Source organism: Aulonocara stuartgranti, assembly GCF_965226115.1.
Source record: "Aulonocara stuartgranti genome assembly, chromosome: 1".
Lineage (NCBI taxonomy): Eukaryota > Metazoa > Chordata > Actinopteri > Cichliformes > Cichlidae > Aulonocara > Aulonocara stuartgranti.
Window position 1 is genome coordinate 39,815,739 of NC_138939.1, and position 23,731 is coordinate 39,839,469.

Consider the following 23,731-nt stretch of genomic DNA (forward strand, 5'->3'; position numbering starts at 1 on the left):
ATCTGCCATTATAGCCTGTTTTGTGGCTTTTCTTTATCTCTGCTCCCCAATGTCTTTTTAAAAAAAATTGTAATTATCCAGTGAAAGCATCATGCGTTCTGCTTTATGTAGATGATAGTTGATCATTAGCCGGGGTCACTTTGGACAGCACTCTAAAAAGAGCATCTCCTTAATTTACATTTAAATCATGTAATGCAGTTTTCATGAAGAATTTCTCAACACAGTAGTTGCCATTAATGAATAAAGGAACGTACCGATTACTATGTGCTGTGGTGCTTTGAAAGCACCTTGATATTATTTATAAAGTGAATATCTGACAGAACTTTGTTGATATATTTGCTTTCTTTTGCTTTAATGTTAGCAGCAGGGCTGCCAAAACATACTAATTATGACTGACAATCTTCAGAGGTTTAAAATGCTTGTGGGTCTGCAAACATAGATGTGCAATCATTTAATAAGGATGGTGATAACGTCCTGGCAGCATTAAAGGGTTTGCTTAGATTAAGTTACAGATTAATGGTTTTCTTTGAACGTAAGATCTAATTTGTGCAATTAGCTTGTTGTACTTTTGAAAAGAAGATTGTAATACTACGAAACCATAAACATTTTATATTATAAATATATTATATAACATATAAACTTGCTTTTATTAAAACCTGAAAATAGTAGTCATGTGTCTGTTAGGTCATCAGGAATCGACAGGATTTACAGTTCCTGTCACCAAAGCAGAGCCTCCTCCATTCCCCATAAAGGACAATGTTAAAACAGCTCCCAAATTTCAGCTGAAAACCAAAGTGGCAGGCTGTCATTACACTGTCACCACATCCATATAATAAACTCTGTTAACATGAAAGTTGAGTATTTTGGGGACTGGAAGTTGCCGTTGTTCACGGTGAAAGATTTTTTTCGATATGACTTATGGATTCACATTGAGCTTCTTTCAGGTCTTTTTCTCTCGTACTGCATTTATCTGAGCACTTTTTTCCCCCGGTTCCGGGTCGCTAACTTTAGTCTTTAATCCTAACTTTAATGCTCTTTTCGTTGTTGTATTTCGCCGTCTACTCGGTATACAGTGGGGCAAAAAAGTATTTAGTCAGCCACCGATTGTGCAAGTTCCCCCACCTAAAATGATGACAGAGGTCAGTAATTTGCACCAGAGGTACACTTCAACTGTGAGAGACAGAATGTGAAAAAAAAATCCATGAATCCACATGGTAGGATTTGTAAAGAATTTATTGGTAAATCAGGGTGGAAAATAAGTATTTGGTCAATAACAAAAATACAACTCAATACTTTGTAACATAACCTTTGTTGGCAATAACAGAGGTCAAACGTTTACTATAGGTCTTTACCAGGTTTGCACACACAGTAGCTGGTATTTTGGTCCTCCATGCAGATCTTCTCGAGAGCAGTGATGTTTTGGGGCTGTCGCCGAGCAACACGGACTTTCAACTCCCGCCACAGATTTTCTATGGGGTTGAGGTCTGGAGACTGGCTAGGCCACTCCAGGACTTTCAAATGCTTCTTACGGAGCCACTCCTTTGTTGCCCGGGCGGTGTGTTTTGGATCATTGTCATGTTGGAAGACCCAGCCTCGTTTCATCTTCAAAGTTCTCACTGATGGAAGGAGGTTTTGGCTCAAAATCTCACGATACATGGCCCCATTCATTCTGTCCTTAACACGGATCAGTCGTCCTGTCCCCTTGGCAGAAAAACAGCCCCATAGCATGATGTTTCCACCCCCATGCTTCACAGTAGGTATGGTGTTCTTGGGATGCAACTCAGTATTCTTCTTCCTCCAAACACGACGAGTTGAGTTTATACCAAAAAGTTCTACTTTGGTTTCATCTGACCACATGACATTCTCCCAATCCTCTGCTGTATCATCCATGTGCTCTCTGGCAAACTTCAGACGGGCCTGGACATGCACTGGCTTCAGCAGCGGAACACGTCTGGCACTGCGGGATTTGATTCCCTGCCGTTGTAGTGTGTTACTGATGGTGACCTTTGTTACTTTGGTCCCAGCTCTCTGCAGGTCATTCACCAGGTCCCCCCGTGTGGTTCTGGGATCTTTGCTCACCGTTCTCATGATCATTTTGACCCCACGGGATGAGATCTTGCGTGGAGCCCCAGATCGAGGGAGATTATCAGTGGTCTTGTATGTCTTCCATTTTCTGATGATTGCTCCCACAGTTGATTTTTTCACACCAAGCTGCTTGCCTATTGTAGATTCACTCTTCCCAGTCTGGTGCAGGTCTACAATACTTTTCCTGGTGTCCTTCGAAAGCTCTTTGGTCTTGGCCATGGCGGAGTTTGGAGTCTGACTGTTTGAGGCTGTGGACAGGTGTCTTTTATACAGATGATGAGTTCAAACAGGTGCCATTCATACAGGTAACGAGTGGGGGACAGAAAAGCTTCTTACAGAAGACGTTACAGGTCTGTGAGAGCCAGAGATTTTCCTTGTTTGAGGTGACCAAATACTTATTTTCCACCCTGATTTACCAATAAATTCTTTACAAATCCTACCATGTGGATTCATGGATTTTTTTTTCACATTCTGTCTCTCACAGTTGAAGTGTACCTCTGGTGCAAATTACTGACCTCTGTCATCCTTTTAAGTGGGGGAACTTGCACAATCGGTGGCTGACTAAATACTTTTTTGCCCCACTGTATTTGTATTCTTTTCTTTTTCCTCATTTTTGTGACTTTTCGGACTTGTTTTCAACACTCGACATGACCCCAAGGCTCACCTACACCAGGGACTCCCTCATCCAGCTGCGGCCACAGCAGCAGCCCAGCCTCCGGCTTTTCCGCTCCGACACGGAAATCAAAAAACTCACAATAACAAGGTAACCAGGAGGGGATTAAAGAAGAGTGGGGTGAGAGCCAGAGTAAAGAGGGAGACACACAAACAACGAGCGCTCCCATCCATTTTCCTCGCTAATGTGCGGTCTCTCCGCTCCAAGCTGGACCAACTGCAAGCCTGCGTCAATCACCTGCATGAGTACAGAACTGCCGCCGTTCTGGCATTCACGGAATCGTGGTTAAACAACAGCGACGACGACAGCACGCTGCACATTGATGGCTTTTCACCACCTCTTCGTCTGGACAGAGACTGCGAACGCACCGGGAAGCAACATGGCGGCGGCGTGTGTCTGTATGTAAACAACAGCTGGTGCTCTACAGTCACTGTGAGGCTGTGCACGACAGACATCGAGCTCCTGGCTGTTTCCCTGCGCCCCTACTACCTCCCCAGAGATTTCCCACAGCTTTTCATCATCTTGGTTTACATCCGTTCAAAGCCACTGACTGGGACAGCCTTCTGTCTCCTTCTGATGACATTGACGAACAAGTCAACACGGTGACATCATACATCTCCTTCTGTGTTGACAACATTATCCCCTCAAAAGCAGTCTCCATCTACCCCAACAACAAACCCTGCATCACCAAGGAACTCAAGGAAATCCTTAATAAAAAAAAGAGGATTTTCTTCACCGGCTCTGCTCTGGACAAAAAGGAGGTCAACAGGGAGGTGAAGAGGGCCATAAAAACTGCTAAACTGGAGTATACCACAGGGGACCTCCACTCAGCCTGGCAGGGCCTCAAAACCATGGCCTCAAAACCATGGCCTCTGTGACTACTGCGGTCACCACCCCCAGAACCATCCAGGTGGAGGGCAGCAACCCCTCCTCCCTCCCTGACAACCTCAACGCGTTCTACACCAGGTTTGAGACGGACAACATGGCCCAGCTTGAGGAGTCCAGATCCTCACTGAAACCTGGCAGCTCTGCACTCACCTTCAGGACGGAGAACGTGCTGAGAGCCCTCAGGAGGACCAGGGAGAGGAGCTCACCCGGCCTTGACAACATCAGCAGTCGAGTTCTGAGGCCCTGTGCAGGGCAACTAGGAAGTGTGTTCCGACTCTATTTCAACACTCAATCGACAGTCACACCGTCCCCCAGCTGTGGAAACACTCCACAGTTATCCCCATCCCCAAAAGAAACAACACAAAGTCTCTGAATGTGTTAGGTGCGGCTGTGTGCAGACAGGAAAAGGACCCAAGGTGCAGACTCCAGAGACAGATGTAAACTCAAAAACCGTTTTAATGTTAAACTCAAATATAACATAACTGGAAACGATCAAAAAATAAACTAATACCGGAGGACAGACAGAACACACAGCTTGGTAAACGGTAGATCGCGACACAGACACAGAGAAACACAGGGCTTAAATACACAGAGGGAGCAATCAGGGAATGAGTAACAGGAGGGAAACACAGCTGGGGCAAATCAGAACTGACGAGACCAAAGAAGCGTAAACTGAACACACTGAGAAAAGACGGAGACCTTCAAAGTAAAACAGGAAACACATAACACAGACTGAACAAAGACACAGACTCACATGCAGGCACTACAAAGGGAACAGAGACGTGGGAACAGGGCAGACACAAACACTGACTGAACACGGGGATATAGGAACTTAGGATACACATAGACGCGAACTAGACAAGGGGATGCAGGTGATAGGGGAGACAGAGCAACTAAAGAAGACAGAGACCTAAGCCATAAGACAGAACTCAAAGAAACCAAAAACTAGACAGTATAAATAATATCATAAACTCAAAAACCCTGGGTCGACAACCCAGGCATCCTAACAGAATGATCTTCGTCCTGTGGCCCTCACCTCCCTGGTGATGAAGGCCATGGAGAAGATCATAAAACAGCACATCGTAAGAGCAACTGACCCCCTGATGGACCCACTCCAGTGTGCTTACCGTGCACGCAGACGTGTCGATGATGCAAAAATCTTCATCTTGGACTCCATCTACAAACATCTGGAGCTCCCTGACTGCTCCACCAGACTTCTGTTTGCTGATTTCTCACCAGCGTTCAACACTCTGCAGCCTCATATCCCGGCCTCTAAACTTTCCACCCAATTTCACCTGATGATCAGCCTGTGGATATTGGACTTTTTGGCCAACAGGATTCAGAAAGTTCGGGTCAACAACTCTCTCTCCGGTCTCTGTTCCACCTCCACTGGCTCCCCCCAGGGCTGTGTGCTCTCCCCCCTGCTCTTCATCCTCTACACCAATGACTGCAGATCCACACAGCCTAACTGTCACCTGGTGAAATATGCTGACGACACAGTTCTCCTGTCACTGCTGTCAGGCCCCTCACAACATCACGGGCCCGCTCTGCAGGAGTTTGTAGAGTGGTGTGACAGCTCCAAACTTGAACTGAACGTGAGCAAAACCAAAGAGATGGTGGTGACCTTCTCCAGTAGGCAGAGAGATCTGGCTGCTTCAGTCACCACCACCATCCACGGGAAGCCAGTGGAGATAGTTGAGGAGTACAAATACCTGGGAACCATCTTTGACAACCTCCTGCAATTCTCTGCCAACACTGAGGAGGTTCTCAGGAGGTGCCACCAACGGCTATACCTCCTTAGGAAACTCAACTCCTTTGGAGTCAGCACAGCCATCATGATGACTTTTTACTACGCCTTCCTGGAAAGCATCATGACCTTCTCCATCACCTGCACACTGCATCAGTGTGCTCTAAAATCATCGGCCTGCCTGTCAGAACTCTGGCACAGGTTTTCAGCCAACAGGCCCTCAGACAGGCAGCCGAAATCATCAACGACCCCTCTCACATTCTTCACTGCTGCATTTCCTGCAGGACTGACAGGAGGAGCGACACCTTTGTCCCCAAAACCACTCTGCTTTTTAACTCCAGCCGATAAGAACATTTCCCACACCAGAATCACTCTTCTCTTCTTATACCACCGACACTTTATTCACCTTTCAGTCACTTTCATTTTAAAACTGTATATTCTGTGTATTTATTATCTCACTCTCATTGCCTGTTCTTATTGTCCTTATCTTCAACGTTATGCTGCTCTGTTGTTTGTTAATTGCCCTTTGGGGATAAATAAAGTCTTCTGATTCATTTTGATGAGCTTCAGCTCCAAGTTTTGCTTTTTTTTTTTGTCTAGAAGGAATTTCAGCAAATTAAGTTTAGATACTTATTTTAGGTACTTGGGCTTTATTGAGCACATTTTTAGTTTTTGGTACTCTTGCTTTTTTACATGTAAGCTGGCTGATATTTACGCATATTCAACAAGTTCACTTTTGAATATTTCACATATTTTTAAGCATTTCAGGCAAAATCTTCAAATTTTCACCTTCACATTCACGTTGCATTTTCACTAGGAAATGCTTACTCTAGTTCTTCTTATAATTTAATTTTGTCATGGTTAATGTTATCATTCTCATTCAGTTTTATCACTTTGGGTTTTTCTGTTCCTCTTGCATTTCCTCATATTTAGTCTCTAGTTCCTGTTTTATTTTGATAGTGTTTTACCTCTACTGTTTAGCTTTACTTCCTCCCTTGCCTCATTGTGTCGGTCATCAACGTCTGTATTAGTTTGCCCGCAGCAGTCTGCACTTCCCTCCTTAACTTGTGTGTTTAAGTAGCCTCAGGTTATCAGCGTTCTGTTGATGTGATGTCTGTTGTTTGTTGCTGGTACTTTAATTGTGTGTTTGGTTTTCTTTGGATTTGTTTTACCACCATTGAAGGTGAGCTCTTTGTTTATTCAGTCTGTCTTTAGAGTCTGCATTTGGGTCTTTATCCACCTGCACATAATGATAAAAGCTTCTTGAGGGAACTGTTGTTGTGATTTGGCTCTATATGAATAACATTGAATTGAATAATAGAAATGCACAAATCTGAACATGTCTAAAGACTTAGGTGTTCAGAAATCCACTCCAAAGTAGCTGATGTGCTGGAAACAGCACAGCAAAGGCACAAGATGTATTTTAGCAACAGCAACACACCTGGAGAAATGTCTACAGATTTCTGTATCCGTATTTCTTGACCAAAACAAATAACAGTGATGTTGAAAGCAGCATTGTGTAATGTCTTAGTTTCCTGCAGTTTTAATATATTTTTAATTGATTGTTGAAAACAACTGTCTTTAATTTATTAGACAGCAATTGCTTGAAAGAATTATCAGCGCTGCTTACTTTCCATCGCATTGCTGTCCTTTGAAACCTCAGCTGCATTTTCTATTCTATTCATTAGGTAGGAAATTAAATTGACCATAACCTTAGCTTAGGAAGGCCTTGTCAAGCTCCGCCACAATCCTGTCAGATGGCTCAGTTTATTCGTCTACATCCAATTACCAAATCTCATACAGAGTGAACTGGTTGATGTGGAAAAAAGAATGCTATCAATATTTTTAAGCCCAAAGACCATATCATCTCTGTTTTCTATGATGCATAATACAAAAATGTAGTTGCTTAGATCGTTCTTTATAAGCAGCTTGTTTCAGGAGAATTTAGTGAAACCATTGTATATGTTTCTTTTGGATGTTTAAAATAAGAATTTCCCTGGGTAACCTTGTCACTGAAGTTTTTATATTTCTTTGAAGTGGGTTATAAGAGTTTATGATCCACAGTTGATGTGTTACCTGCAGTAGATGACTGCAGGCCACACCCCAGATGATTATTAGCACCTACAGTACAATGCACTCAGAACATGTTGACCATATTAGCTGCTGTCAAACTGCTTTTTTCCAAAAACAAAGTGAAGGTATTGCACTATACTGTGTTACTGTGTAAATTTGGTGTTTTATTAGTTTAAAGCATTAAACAACCAATCCTTGTCCACCGTCAAACAAAACTCTTTGCCAAAGTCAAAAGCATTTGTTGCCGTGTGCAATTCTAACATTAACACAGACTTCAAGTTATTATTCTTGTTCAACTAGCACCCTGTCACTTGCATGAACACTATTGATTTATTTTACAGTTCAGGAATTAAAATATCAAAATAGAGAGTAAAAATGCCAACACGTTATCACTAATCAACAATAAACAAAATGTCCATGTTTTTGCAAATTTTATACAAAGAGGTTTTCCTGTTTGGCTTCTAATTTCATTACTTCATCATTTCTGTTCCCCTTTTTCTTGTTCTTGTTCTGTTTGTTCTGTTTTAGGCTTGAACAAGTGTATAAAAGTCAGGTACAATGTCTACTGGACAGGTGATTGTCACCGAGTCACTGAATCCAATGCAGTTGCTGAACTGATCATCAGTGTGTCCACCTCTATAATAGCAGAGGTTTTGTCAGCTTGCTGATCTTAAGCATGCAAATGTTTAATGCAAAAATCTTCCCGAGAGTGGATGTCAGAGCAAATTCTCTCCAAGGTCAGACTGTCCAATGCTCAGACAAATTGCAAAAATCCCAAGAGCTACCTCTCAGAATCTACAGGCCTCAGTTGGCAAGTTAAATATGTCATGACCCTCCCACTCAAGAGAGCCATGGCCTGCTATTATTGACTGGCTGGTGTTTGATTTCAGCCAGGCACCCCTAATACTGCAAGGTCTGGAGCTGTCTCTGTTTGAAAGGTTCTGAATCCTATGAGTATTACCCAGCATATGTGTGAGGGGCTACTAGCCCTGCTATGTAGGGGTAGAAGGGCGCACAGGCTGCCTTGAACGACTAGCGGGTGGTGGGATCTAAGTCCGTACCCCCCTCTAGCGCGATTGACCCGGACACTTACTTCAGTAAGAATGGGGTTAGTTACCTGGCAACAGTAGGCACAAAAGGAGGACTCCAGGCCCGGACCTGCAATGATAGCAGCGCCTGCACACGGAATACTAGCACGGTCCCACTTAACTCCGTCGTCCTGTGCCTAACCAAATAACTCGGGTGCCCCTACTCCAAGGCAACCTGGGTCGGACAAAAGCATTCAACAACGACTTTTTAAACCACGTGGCTCTTTTTATTTATCTGGAGAGCCCTCAAAAAAACCAAACTTGGTTAACAATGTCCACAGGGCCCTGGAGAGCAAAGGGAAAACAGCAAGGAGCCTCCCCAGGACCAAAGAAATGAAAGAAATAAAATGAGGTAAAATAAATCAAAACAGACTGGTGAGACCCAGAGTTGGGAGTCCTCGACTCCACACAACCCACCCTAGTCACAGGAAAAACACTCACAACACAGCAGAACAGTAAAAGTTAACACAGCAAATATTCTGTCTAAAATGGTCGACACAGTCTCATCACATCATTTACAATGTCCGACACACCAAAGGAACATTTTCAGTCTTTACAGTTCACTCCAGTAAATTGTCTCTGGGGTGGGACGGACAGATAGTTCTAGGGGTATGTGTCATTAACTGGAGTTGCAGTCTGTTAGGCTGTCCAGAACTTCCATAGCCGGAATATTTAGCTTCTTTTTTGACGTTTGTTTTAACAGCCTGCAGCTACATATGTGATCTGGATGAAAGGCAGACTATATCTCTCACTACATATGGGTGGTGCTGAAACTTGAAGCTGCGCTTTCAAATACTGGATAATCTTTCCAAAAAATTAAGACAAAGCCAAATTTTAACATGAGGCCAAGACAAGTACTTTGTAAACTCCTGCCATATGCTTTGACAGCAGAGCCATTCAGAAAGTTTAAACTGAGATAGAGCTGAAAACTCTGCAGTGATTCTGTGAGTAAAGCGATACGCACATTATTATGCAGAAAGTGCATTTCCCATTAAAGAAATCCCACAGTCTGTCTGAACTTGACCTAACTCTTGTCTTTCCATCACAGGACACACGCACACAAAATAACTTCAGGGTTTTCTTTAATCCCAGTGCCCTCCATTCATTTCTGTGACGATCAATTATTAGCCAGTTTATCTCAAGTGGACCGTCCTTCGCAGGGCTGTGTGTGACTTTTTACAAATAGTGCTGATATGCCTTCTTATGTGTGCAGCTCACCCAGAGGAATATCACCACTAGACTGCAGTCTCTTGGCTTAACTCCTTTTACTGTCTGTCAATAGGCAGAAAGGAGTGGACCACCTCTGAACACCGAACTTCATAGCACAGGTCTGGGCGGGTGCTTAGAGGGAATTACAAAGTTTAGCAAAATTGTGCTGATAGGGAAAAACTACAACTCATGGAAAGTGTAGACCTGGCCAATTGGCCTTTAAATTTTTGGACAAACACCTGACCCTTTCTGATATTGCACCTTGAAATAATGGTGATATTAAATCAGATATTTCAAGCGTTTGCTTTGCCCTCTATGATGAATGGGACAACTTTTCATGGTGTATTGTCGTTATGCTGCCAGCCTGCCTGGCAGCATAAACACCTGAGATTATGAATATGATAACTCAAGAACATGACAGCATAGAGTTTTCAAATTGATATCACAGGTGCATCTACTAAAACTGAATTTGAATCTTTACCTAAGAGGTCAAGTTTTCTTAAAATCTTGTAAATGCAATAACTTGTTAATGAGGGAACGTAGGATCTTGAAATTGATACATAGGTGCATCTAATACAGAGGGTTTACAACATGTTGCAAACCACTGATTTTGCACAAACCAGCAAGAAAAGATTTGACATTGGCCCGGCACAAAAACAGGATCTGTCTGTAAAAGCTTGAAAGGTTTTAAACGAATTCTGCTTCATACATTTTCTTTGGGCAGCATTTGAACAACAAGTAACAATGAAAATGGTAAACAAAATGATCTTCACATCCAGCTGTGAACTACAATCATGAAACCAAAACCCAGGATTAAACCTGGAATTGGCTCAGGAATCCTAAATCCTTCTTCATACTACAGGCCTTGGTGTTTTGAAGCCAACAGGAAATACTTGAAAGATATTTGTCATCAGTTTATTGCTGTTTACTGGGAGAGAGAACAGTTGAACCCATGTAGCTCTTTTTAGTGCAGTGGGGTTTCCTTGAGAATCTCTATATTTTGCTGCTGCTGTCGTGCTCCCCCCAAAACCTTCTTCCACTTTGTTTCCAAATGTTTGGTCTTTTAAAGGTTCTTGAACAGAGCTTTCTCTAGCCCACTTTGCCATAAGGCAGGAGCAGCAAATGCTTTCCCCCTCCACTCTGCCAAAGTGCTGTTGCTTACTGAGAGCAGCCACAGGGTGTTCCTTGCCTACTAGATCCCTTTGCACTCACACTCAGATTTTGAGGATAGCTTGCTCAAGGCAGACTTTAACATATTCTTCACATTTTTATTGTAGCCCTTACAGTACTGTGAGGATACTGGGGCCTTTTTGTTGTAATAGAGGCTTATTACCTTTTAATTATAAAGTAATATTTATGTAACATAAATGTAACCATCTTATGTGAACAGTTGTTATAGGATGGACATGATAAACATATGTTTACAGGTAGTAAGCTTTAAAATTTAAAGTTATATCCACAGTTAGACCTTCTGACAAAGAAGGATATTTTAGGTTGGTTCAATTCCAGTGTAATCATATCCTAATATGCTTAAGCATCAAACAATATTAGATTATTATTATGAGGTTACTGTCACAAGCCAGTATATTCAAAATGTGTAGATATGAGCATTTTATCGCTTGGATGTTAACACCAGTTACCAGTAAATTACCTGTACTATGCAAATAGCTGACCCTGCACAGGTCACCAATCTGCCGCAGGACCAGTGCATACAGACTGTCAACAATTCATGCTCATATGCACACCTATATGCAGTTTAGAACCAAAACTTATCCTAAAGTCATGCTTGTTTGTGGACTGTGGGAGGAAAAGAAAACCCACGGGGAAAACATGCAAATCCCGCAGACTGGATTAGACTAGATTACTGTACAGGGACAGGGTTAACCACTGCACCACCCTGCCACCCCCGAATTAATTGTATTTTACTCTGATATCACTAGTTGAATCAGTGGTAATAACTTTCTATAACCCTATTATTGCCCTGTCCCCATCTTATTCCAATTTTATTACTGCACTAAATTTGGTTTGGGGCAGTAGTTGCACATGGGGAAAGCATGCAGCAGGCAGCGGACATTATTATTCTCTGAATAATTACCTGTGCTGGTCTTACACTGGTTCAGTCAGACATTTCAAAGATTCAATGCCAGGAATCTGCAAGAGTAAAGACAAAACTTTAGGGCTGGAGTGCATGTGCCAAAACACATAATTTTACCAACCCTCAGTCAAGTCAATGTAATGAGGGTGATGTAGGTGCAGACCACAGGAGGATCATGCAGACCACTCTCTTTGTGTCGGTCACTAACCAAAAACGAGTCTCTACCCAGCTCCGTTCAGTCGACCACGAGCCAGAAGATAATAATCAACGTGTAAATTAGCACATAAAACAAAGACATTGTGTCACAGTTAATTTTCAGATGATGTTTGCCTTCACAACAAAACTAAGACATGTCGAGGATAGACCAATTACAAAACTGCCATCCTTCATCACTAATGAAATTCTGATTAGGGTAGAAATATGACACCTGTTAAGTTTAGACATGTTGAACTCCTTTAGTGTTGCCTTTGGGACTGTTGATCCAAGATCTGAAACAACAGAGCATGGGTCCAAAAATGCCTCGTATCCAACCATATAACATTTTACCTGCTATTTTATTCTCATACTGGCAATAAAGCCAACACTTGGAGATGGCTAATTCTGCAAGTTTATGGTTTGGGTTTCCAAAAAAATTCTTTCTTACCATTTTGCCCTGCAAATACAATAAATTGTATGATGATTAAAACAAATGAGGAAAATTATTTCTTAGATTTTTTTATACTGTCTTCCATGTCTCCTCCCTTAGTTCTTTAGACCTGAGCTGACCGCTGTCATGTGTTGGGGTCTGGCTGTTTGCAAATGTAGCAAACTGTAAAACCAAAAGCAAGCAACCAAAACAATAAACAGAGCACCGAGTCCTGCGATGGAAAGCTAACGTAAGCAACAAAAACAACAACACTGAGATGAGTTTATTTTATGCTAGGTCAGCCCAAACACAACCCAGTGCATGAGGTCAAATTAGTGATTATTTATTATTATTTATTATTATTTATATAGCGCCAAATCACAACAAAAGTCGCCTCAAGGCGCTTCATAGATACAGAGAAAAGCCCAACAATCATATGACCCCCTATGAGCAGCACTTTGGCGACAGTGGGAAGGAAAAACTCTCTTTTAACAGGAAGAAACCTCCGGCAGAACCAGGCTCAGGGAGGGGCGGGGCCATCTGCTGTGATTGGTTGGGGTGAGAGAAGCAGAAAGTTAGCGGCCATCCAGGTCTTTATGTCTTTAAGACATTCCTGCAGTTTAACTCATTGGTGTGTGTTATCTGGCTTCATGGACAGATAGAGCTGGGTGTCATCTGCATAGCAGTGTAAATGTATGCTATGTCTTCTAATGATGCTGCCTAAGGGAAGCATGTATAATGTAAACAGAATTGGTCCTAGCACTGAACCCTGTGGAACTCCATAATTAACCTCAGTGTGTGAAGAGGACTCTCCATTTACATGCACAAACTGGAGTCTATTAGATAGATATGATACAAACCACTGCAGTGCAGTACCTGTAATACCTACAGCATGTTCTAATCGCTCTAATAGGATATTATGGTCGACAGTATCGAACGCTGCACTGAGGTCTAGCAGGACAAGCACAGAGATGAGTCCACTGTCAGAGGCCATAAGAAGATCATTTGTAACCTTCACTAAAGCTGTTTCTGTGCTGTGATGAGCTCTGAAACCTGACTGAAACTCTTCAAATAAACCATTCCTCTGCAGATGATCTGTTAGCTGTTTGACAACTACTCTTTCAAGGATGTTTGATATGAAAGGAAGGTTGGAGATTGGCCTATAATTAGCTAAGACTGCTGGGTGAAGTGATGGCTTTTTAATTACTGCTACCCTAAAGGTATGTGTACCACATACCTTTAGGGTACCGTAGCATATTAAGAAAGATACGCTGACGATATTTAAAACTGAAGCATTAATTAATGTTGGGAGCTCTTCGACCGATCTGTAGGAATCAGGTCTAAAAGACCAAATAAATACTCAAAATGAATTTCATCAATTGATTACTGGTGTAATGCTAAATGAGTGTATTGTGATTGTGCCTTTTGTGATGACTTGTTGGGCAAGATTTGTGTCTAAAAGTGCTAAATTTGACCTCTAGGCCATGTTAGGTTATAATCAGCTGGGGAAGTTCCAAAGTGGTATTCTACAAGAACTCAAAGTCAAATAGCTTTACGATATACTATGCAGCTTTACATAAAATCTATATGATAAGATACATTCCTGATTGAACCTTTAAAGCTTTGTGCTTAATCAGCACCATACTTATGCTTCTAATCAATGTTAACGTTGATAGGGTGGGGACCAGCCTGTCTGACTGATTAGAGAGAGTGAGCTGTGTGATCTATGGGTCTCTGGGTTTCACAAATACCTCACAGTGGCTCAGTTGCCTGACAGGCTTCACTCATGATTCACACAGCTGGCATTGCAGCACTCCTGTGGGAAAAGTTCCTGCTGGGATGTCAAGTGTTTGCATCAGTTGTTTGTACTTGCAGACCTTGATGAAAGCCTTCATCGCCTTCACCTCCTTCTCTATAGCTTTTGACATAAATACCTTTTAAGTCTGGGATGCGTGCTCTGATTTAAATACAGTAGCATAACAAAGAAGGTGGAACTTGCAGTGTAGAGCACTTGCGCTGATGGTCTCTGAGATTTTATCACTTTATGTTCTGGGCCATATGCGATAGACACAGGTGATATCAGTCACTGTTGCCAGCCTTTGCCAAATGTGTCGTTCTGATTTAAGTTGCCCACGCCTCTTTCAGTCCACTTCAGTAATTTTGGTCAAGAGAGAGTCTCCATAATAGAAAAGCAGAAACTGGGGCACCCGTGTTTCTGCAACTCCTTATTGTGTATGTGTGAGACTAAGACCACATCAACTATTTATGATCTGCAGACCGCAACCTCATTCAGGCATACGTTCAAAAGAAAAGTAAGCAGCAGTCATTATACAGCTTGTGCTCATTATACAGTATTGTACATTGATCCTGTTTTCATTTGCGAGATGTGTACTAGTTTGTATATAAATTAACACTGCGAGATACTTGGAAAGATTGGATGTTTTCATTAATGCATCATACTGATCATGCTCAATATGTCATCTGCAGAAGCAGGTCAATTATTGAGGGGATTTTTTTCTCTCGTCATGATGGTAGGGGTGATGGTACAAACTGTCTGTTTGCACTTCAGTTTGAGTTTTCTTATATTTCTCTTGCTTTAACATGTAAAAATTAGATTGTTTGGAACAGCATAGAAATGATCTGTGCTGCCTCTCCAGTTGGAAACATATTATATGAGTGATTTATTTGCAATATACCTGCAGACCTCAAATTTGTAAAAGCAGGATATAAAACATGAGGCCAAAGGATGCAAATGTGTGAACATTTTAAATTGTAGGTAACTGTGACATATGATGTGAAGGCAGTGGTGGTAATCACATCACACTGAGTGAGTACAGGATGGGCAAAGCTGATTTGCTCAGCTGATTAAATGTTGGAAGTTCAAGGACTTAAAAGACCTTCAAGTGTTCACAAAGTTTGCTGCAAAATGGACAGAGCTGGACACGCTGCACTTCAGATTTGTAATAATTCACCCTGTGTGACACTCACAAACCGACTTTAGATGCAAAAGTTATTCATGAGAAGAAAACATTGCTTTAAGACTGGTTCAAGACAAAACAATACGTTTGAATGGAAAAACTGAAAGACTGGCCCAAATTCGTTGTGTTGACATGCAGAACTGTGACCAACCTGAGTGTCGGTAAAATCACCGGAAAAAGCATCAAACTGGGAGCAGAAGAAGGAGATGGCACTGTGTCATGATGATACTGTAGCTTCCCACAGGAACCATTACTGGTGTACAGCACTTGCCATCAGTTGTACAAACACTGTTATGTTGAATGGGCTTAATTGAGCATATGAACAGAAGATAAGCTGCAAAAATCATCTATAAATATCCACCTTCAGTCAGAGCCTCTTTCATCGTGCAGAGCTACACTTGCTTTAAAACACTAAAGCATTTAGACATCTCTTAGTATTTTGGTTAAAACTAGACAATGTTTTAATGCTTTAATGTGTTTTGGTACATTTAAATATTGAGGCTTTGTCTGTGCAGGCTGTTTTACAGAATGTGGGTCTGTTTGTCCTTCTCAGCGCACTGTTGTCTCGTGGGGATACTCTTTTTCCAAATGGTAGAAAATCTGTACCCCACTTAAGGCTGGTGTAAACAGTGACTTCTCTATGCATTTTTTAGATATTTACATATATATGAAATTTTGCTAAATAGACTGGTTCTTTTATAGCGCTTTCTACTCTATCAAAGCGCTTTACACAACTCGTTCATTCAACAATTTGCACAAGCATTTTTTGTGCTTTCTATCTAACATTCACACACATTTATACTCCGATGGATGCATCAGAGAGCAACTTTGGGTTAGTATCTTGGCCAAGGATATTTGGCATGCAGACTGGAGCAAACTGGGATTGAACCACCAACCTTCTGGTTACCTTCTGGTTAGTAGGTGACCTGTGATCTGCAGTTTAATTTTAACACATATATCTGCACACCTAACATTACATACAACATACTTCAGTTGAACTGTATCCCCATACAAAAGCATGACGGAAACGGTAACTGTGCTATTGTACACTAATCTTTCAGATTGACCAAAGCGTCAAATGTTCAGTGGCTAGAGACTATTTTTGAAAATCCGGTTGCTTAGTAAAGGAGGAGCTGAAACACTAATGCAAGTGAGATATTTGACTTGTGATTTTATAATATAAAGAACTCACAAAGCATTAAAAAAGTTATTTGGCTCATTTAACCCTCGTGTTGTCCTGGGGGTCATTTTTAACCCCAGAGGACAAAAGGAGTATGGCAATCAGGAGGACATTACAAGGGTTAATAGTTCAATATCCAAAGACTCTTTTTTTCTGACAACAGGTTTACACACTTTATAATGCAGTGGACAGTGAACCAGCAGCACGGTGATGCATTTCTCAGCACCGCTGCCTCACACACAATTACTGCAGCTTCCACCCAGTAAGATACATGTAAGGTTAACTGGTTCTAAATTGTTGGATGTGGCAAACTGTGTATAGAATAAAGCACTGCATGAACATGCAGCTAAATGGGACTTGTGGTATAATCTTGTGTTTTTGAGTTTTGCTTTCACTTATTGGTTTCATTTGAACTAATTTTAGGTTTAGGGAGAAAAACAAATCAGATTAAATTCAAACGGATAGCTAAAATCACATGGCAAATCCTTTCATGAGTCCTACACCACTGATGATACTAGAATCTACCTGTAATATCAAATTTTTTCTGCTCTTGCTCTTGACGAAGGCGGTCGCACTTATCTCCTCTCCTCCTCTCCCTCAGCTTCCCTGCTTAGCCTCTTATGTCCTTGTCTAGTCTCGTGTTTTTTGTATTACTTTTCCCTGGAACACTCTCACACAGTCTGTTCTCTAAAACCTAAAAGAGGAATTATGGATTTGATCAACTGGTCCCTAAATGCAATTGACACCCCTTTCTCATCGAGAAGTTTGGGCTCGGGTGAGCCTGAGTGCTGAAGATATCTACCCATTTGGAACCATGGTAACAGGGTTCTTGCTGATTGGAGCTGGCTTGGCCCTGACTTATCGAAGAATTAAGGAAGCGGAACCGGCTGTTCAAACCCCCACAAGGCTGCCCGCTGGGATTGGAACGATGGGATGAGGCGTGAGTTTCTCAAAATGGGCTCATTGAGTCAGTCCGGATAAGATCTTGGAGAAGCTACGGCTGCTGTGAACACTCAGAATAAGATCTCTGACTGCAGACTGGATACATCTCGGAAGGGCTCGCTTGGAATAACATCTCTGGGTGCCAATTGGATGACATCTCGGGGAGGCACACTGCCGTGAGTTCTCAGAATCGGCTCCTTGAGCACAAGAAATGACAACATCACAGAACGCAAGTATGGCGAAGCTTGCGGCTCTTCAACGGGAGATTGAGAGACCAGTGTTGGACTGTAGAACTGCTTTGAAATTCATATGTGTCATGGTCCTGGGCCATGTTGGCCCAGTATTCTTAGTTTTCTTGTATGTTTGTATTTTGCTCCCTATTTAGGCCATGTTTCCTGAGTCGCCCTGTTATGTTGTTCCCTGTGTGCTTTCCCTTTGTGACTCTCACCCCCTGTGTGCCCCTCTATGTATTCATGAGCCCTTGTCCCCTTTCGTGTTTTATTCCATGTTTTCCCCAGCCTGTTATGTCTGTGTTCTCCCCGTGCTCTCTCTCCTCCTGTCTGAACCTCTGTGTACTTCCTGTTTGACTCTGCCCGTCTCCCGTCAGTGTTATGTTCACCCCGCCCTGTCTCGTTATGGTTATCTGTGTCAGCTATGTTCCCCGTGTGTTCCCACTTTCCTCGTTAACCATCTGTGTATTTCTGTCTGCGTCTTCCTCTGTTCGGCGTCGCGTTCTCCCTCATGTTGTGTGTAATTCTCCCCGTGGTTCGGTTCCTTGTACAGCTCATGCTTTAGTTTTCCCAGTTTTAGGTTATTTTGTATTACTTCTCGTGGCCAGCAATAAAGCTGTGTTTTTTGAGTTTATCCCCGTGTCTGTGAGTCTGCATCTTGGGTCCTTCTCCTGCCTGCCACACAGCAAACCATGACAATATGAGCTGTTCGCACTAAAGTAAAAAGCACCATCACTTCATGCAGATATCCCTTTGGCGCCAGCTGCGGTCTCAAGGCTGGAGCCGAACAAAAACTCCCTGATAACGACTGTGTTTAGTCTGTTCCTTCCCATTCCATGCAAGGCCACCTGGGTTGGCTGGAAGACTGTTTACTTAGCCTGGCAGGGCGAAGGACACTGTCTCAGCTGAACTCTGGACACGCACACACACACACACATATACACTGATATGCACACACTCATCCCCCCTCCCTTTCCAAACGCCTTCGACGCTTGTTCCCTTCCGATGCTGACGGGGATCAAGGAGACCAGCGCACGCAGGCCCGGATGTGCTGTCTACACTGGCTGTCTCTCACCCTTTACCCCCCCTGTTTCTTGTCATGTGTTTCTTTGGTGTATTAAGAGTTTTTTCATGTGCAGAGGTGTTTTTTTTCTGTTCTCAAACTGATCTCCCTGCTGGAGCTCAGTCTGGGGGGAGTTATTTTTTTCTCCTTATCTTTCATGTGGTGCATTTTCCATTGTTATACCTCTGACCTGTCTTCCCCATGTGATGTTTGTGTAATGTATGTATGGTCGGAGGGTAAGATGGCGCCGCCACTGCGTGCAATAGGTCGGCAGCCTTATGAAATTTCCCCTTGTGGGACTAATAAAGGTATATCAATATCAATATCAATGTCTAGTTTAGACACTAACATGTGCCTACTGAAATCTGTCAGATTACCCGGTGTGCTAATCAGTATGTGACTACATCTTTGGCCAAATGTGTCTGAGAGCAGTCTGGTTGATTCTGTTTCATTTTAGTCCAGACTAAGCGATGTCTGGACAATCTAGCAGCAGCGACATGTCAAAATAGCATCTTACATTCAAGCATTCTTAACCCCTGGAGGGCCTTGGGTCGATTTGTGGCTCTAAGACCAATAGTGTATGCATTTTTCTAAGATCCTCCAGGGGTTAATTGCACAGTTTACCCTAAGCGAAACATTGTAATGATGACATGATCATTGCCAGCATGTTGCAATGTGCATTTAGCTCAAAGCTGTCAGTTCAATTCAGTTTTATTTATATGACACCAAATCACAAATAACAGTCACCTCAACCAACTATATTCTATTATTGACACTCAAGAACAAGCATAGTGGGAAGGAAAAAAAACTCCTTTTTTAAGAGGAAGAAGCATCCAGCAGAGCTGTGATCGGGAGTGAGGAAGAAGAAGAGTAGCAGTGATAAATAACTAGTGATTAAATCCTGTCAGCACAGCTCACATTGTTGCCTCACAGCAAGAAGGTACTGAGTTCAATTCCAGCATCAGGCCGGGGTCTTTCTGTGTGGAGTCTGCATGTTCTCCCTGTGTTTGCCTGGATTCTCCCCGGGTAGTCTGGCTTCCTCTCACAGTCCAAAGACATGCAGTTAGTGGGGTTAGGTTAATTGAAAACACTAAATAGGTGTGAGTGTGGTTGTCCATGAGTTAGCCCTGCGACAGACTGGTGACCTGTCCAGACCTTAAGCCCCCCAATCTTAAAAGTAGAAAGGGCTTAATAGACTGAAGAGTCCTCTACTGGCCAGTCAGCCTGACTTCATAGAGGAGGTGGATGAGAGGAAGATGTTAGTCAAGCTAAACTGTCTAAAACATACATGTGAATGCATTATTTCTCCCACTCACACCCTCTGTATTTATATATACAGTATACATAGTATAGTATTTTGCCTTCTTTATACACCTTTTTTCTTATTTAATATTTTATTTGTTATTTTTCTGATTCATTCTTTCTTTCTGACCCTTGTGCTTCAGTAACAGTGAATGATGTTGCGAGGGCAGGCTTTATTTGTAACATAATTAAAAACGGTGCCGCCTTATTAAGAATGTGAAGAAGAGCAGAGCAGCGTAAAACCTGAGACAGTGTTTATGTTTTCTGTCAAGAATTATATTTGAAGACGAGTGTGAGAAATGACACTGGCAGAGTCTCCGAACCTTGTCAGCTGCTGTCAGTGTAGAACATTTTACCGGCTGTATTTATGCAGCTTCACTAGCAGAATTTCTCGAATGTGATGGAGCAGGTTATCTCAGTGTTACGGTGCCAATTTAGGGCATTGTGATGTTTTATTGTGTTGCATTTTACATAGATGACAGAGGCTTTTCACTCACTGTTCTGATTCTGCCCTGCATGCTGTTCTTTCTAAGAAGCTATTACTCCGTTGTCCTTGATACTGAAAGTGAGCTACAAACAATGGCTTTCCTATGACTTATTATACACTAAATTAAAGTAAATGTCCCAAAGACCAAATGAACTGGGAGGATTATATAAATGACTCCGGTAAATTCTGCTGTGATTCTTTTCTTCTTTTTCTTTGGTCACTTTAGGGGTCAGCCAGAAACATGGATGTATAATAAAAATATATAAATTATTCACAAGCTCTTGAGGTTGTGAAGTTTACTTGACATATTCAGTAATGTGCATACATTCTTATATTTGTACATTTATTTATTCTTATAATTCTCATATTCCTATTCTTATATTTTGCTTTGTTTCTTATGTTTCTTGTATTTTGCACACGTCTGTTGCTTGTGAAGCTTGCACACAAGAAATTCACTCACATGCTGAATCAGTGTCCCAGTAATGTGACGTGACAATAAAAGGGATTTGATTGGATCAAAAACCTCAGACAATGTCACACAGATGTGTGTGTGTGTGTGTGTGTGTGTGTGTGTGTGTGTGTGTGTGTGTGTGTGTGTGTGTGTGTGCGCGGGCGCTTACTACCAATAAGGAAAGAGGGCGAAAAAGTGCAACTGATACTTAAATATTGATACTGCAGAAAATGTGTTGTGCTTCCTTTCTATTTGGATATGATCAATAACAGGTTACTGGCTTCCTTTGTTACAAGCCTCTAGTTTAAGCCTCTACTCACTAGTTTAAGCTTTGACAGAGCTAAAACTCTCAGTTTATGCTGAAGTGTTTTTAAATCTCATTGCAGCCTGTGATGTCTGTGACCCGAAACATTCGACTCCAGGGTCGTTCTTTTGGCCCTGCAGTTTTGGAAGTGTTACCAGCTGTTTCAGCCAGTAACTGTTTCAGCCAAAGGATAAAACCTCAGCCTATGAAAAGACGTTTTGGGGTATTTTTTTTCTGAAAATCTTGCTGCCATAATTAAACATACTCACTGATTCCTTCATTGATGAAACCTTCATCAAGATGCAGTGATGTAAAATAATAGCCTGGTATATTATCTTGAGAAGTTCTTATGAGGTCAAGAAGGATATCGCTGAAGCGGTCATTTGCTGGATGTCTTTGGAACTTTGTTCGTGGGATTTGTCTACCCCTCAAGTAATTTTGCTCATTAGAGGATCACCAGAGGGATGGATATATTCCTCATGTTGTTGATTGTGTGACCTATAGAGATTTCTGTGCTGTTGTTCAGCCTGTTTAGCAAGTTTAATAAGAGCTAATATTTGAAATCCATTTGCAGTGAAATGCAAGAACCCCTTAATCAACAAAAGCAGCGGCTTTTAAAGATAGAAGGGACTTAAAGTGATCAATTTATTGACCGGGCTCCATCACCATCAATACCACCCCCTCCATCCTTAGCTCCCCTTCGTCTATAGGTAACCATTGATCAAGGCGAGATGAAGGGTGATTGGGTGGATTAGGGTGATTTCACAGATTGATGCATTGCCAGTTTAGCATTTAGCACTTAAAGGCACAGCGACAGAGGAAGAGGACGGGCTGCGTAGGTCACTTTAGTTACCACACACCACCTCCACCATCATAGTAAAAGCTGTGTATTATTTTTTAAACTACAGCTTGGTGAGACAGTCCGTGCAGAGCTGGAGCAAACTGCTAACAGTGCTGATTAGTAAAAATGCCCAACTAATAATATTATTATCAACAAACAAGTCTTATCTCTTTTCTGAACAGAAGTTTCTAGTTGTGAAATACGTTTCATGCTCGTATTGATTTTGAATATTTGTCTCCTCCAAGGATGTTAGGTTGTGTCATTTAGGTAGCTGACAGTAGTTTAGCTTTTTAATTCTTGCTGCTGTTGCAACATAAAAGCATCTCTTCTCTAGTAGTAAACTGCGTGCTGCTCTGCCATCATTTGACTTTAAATTACCAAGTACCAGTGGTCTCCAAAGAGCCCTTGAAGACCGCTGACTGGTCTTTTTTCACTGTCAGGAAACTGTAAGTTTCAATCACAGGGGAGCTGTGGCAGTCCACAGAAGAAGACCCAGAAGAAGACACAGTAAGCGGTGTGGAAAAATACAACAAGCGAGCTTTACTTAAAGATTAACACGTAAAAAGAACAGGGTATTTAAACAAAGCATAGAGTCAGGCAATGGCAGAAATAGTTTCTCATGGGAAATTCAGAAAAGACAGAAACACCTAGAAAACATTGAGACAAACTCATCTCCTACTCAGGGGTCCAACTCTGTCTTTACTCTCACTTGGAGCTGAAAAAACAGCCTTTATTTAGGAGCAGGCTTTGACCACAGCTTCTGGACGAACTCTCTTTGTGTTGAGAGAATTAAACTTCATCCCAAAATTTTTTGGTGGCATGTGAACTTTAATTTTAAAGTATTCAATGTAAATTTACAGTTTAAAGTCAAATACAATGGTTGGCATGTGACACATGTTTTTACTTTTATTTGCTCAAAGAAATTCTATTTCAAAAAACCCTACAAGGTCTCTCTCTATCAGTTAGTATGCTTTTTCCACTTTTACATCACGAGTCCACAAAACATTTTGAACACTTGAGTTGTCAGAGACACACACAGACCTGTCCTAGATTCAACACTGAGCGTAGCCTGATCCTGGTTTGAGAATCTTGAGCTGTGTTTGTGCTTTTTGCTTCTTGCTTGCAGCCTCATAAAATCCACATGAATCCATGTGAGTGCAGTGCAGCGCACATTGCACTGTAGCTATACACTGTAAAAAAAAATATTCTGTGCATTTATTTTAGTTTTAAATGTAGATAAAATATTGTGTATTTTAACACATGTTCTACATTAAAATAAAATTAGTAGCAATAATAATAATAGTAATAACTTTTTTATCATCATTTGTATTGAGGCAACCCCTCCCATGAGTGATATGGATAGAGATATCCGTCTAGGTCAGGGGTCGGCAACCTGCGGCTCTTTAGTGCTTATAGTGCGGCTCCGCGTGGTTTGGGAAATTAAATTAGAAGTATTTAGCTGAAGTGTAT

At 41.8% G+C, this 23,731-nt stretch overlaps 1 protein-coding gene across 5 annotated transcripts in view; it reads left to right on the forward strand.

The window, feature by feature from the left end:
* Nucleotides 1-23,731, forward strand: part of LOC309705044 (multiple epidermal growth factor-like domains protein 11) — a 245,181-nt gene that overhangs the window by 19,228 nt on the left and 202,222 nt on the right. The window lies entirely within an intron of this gene.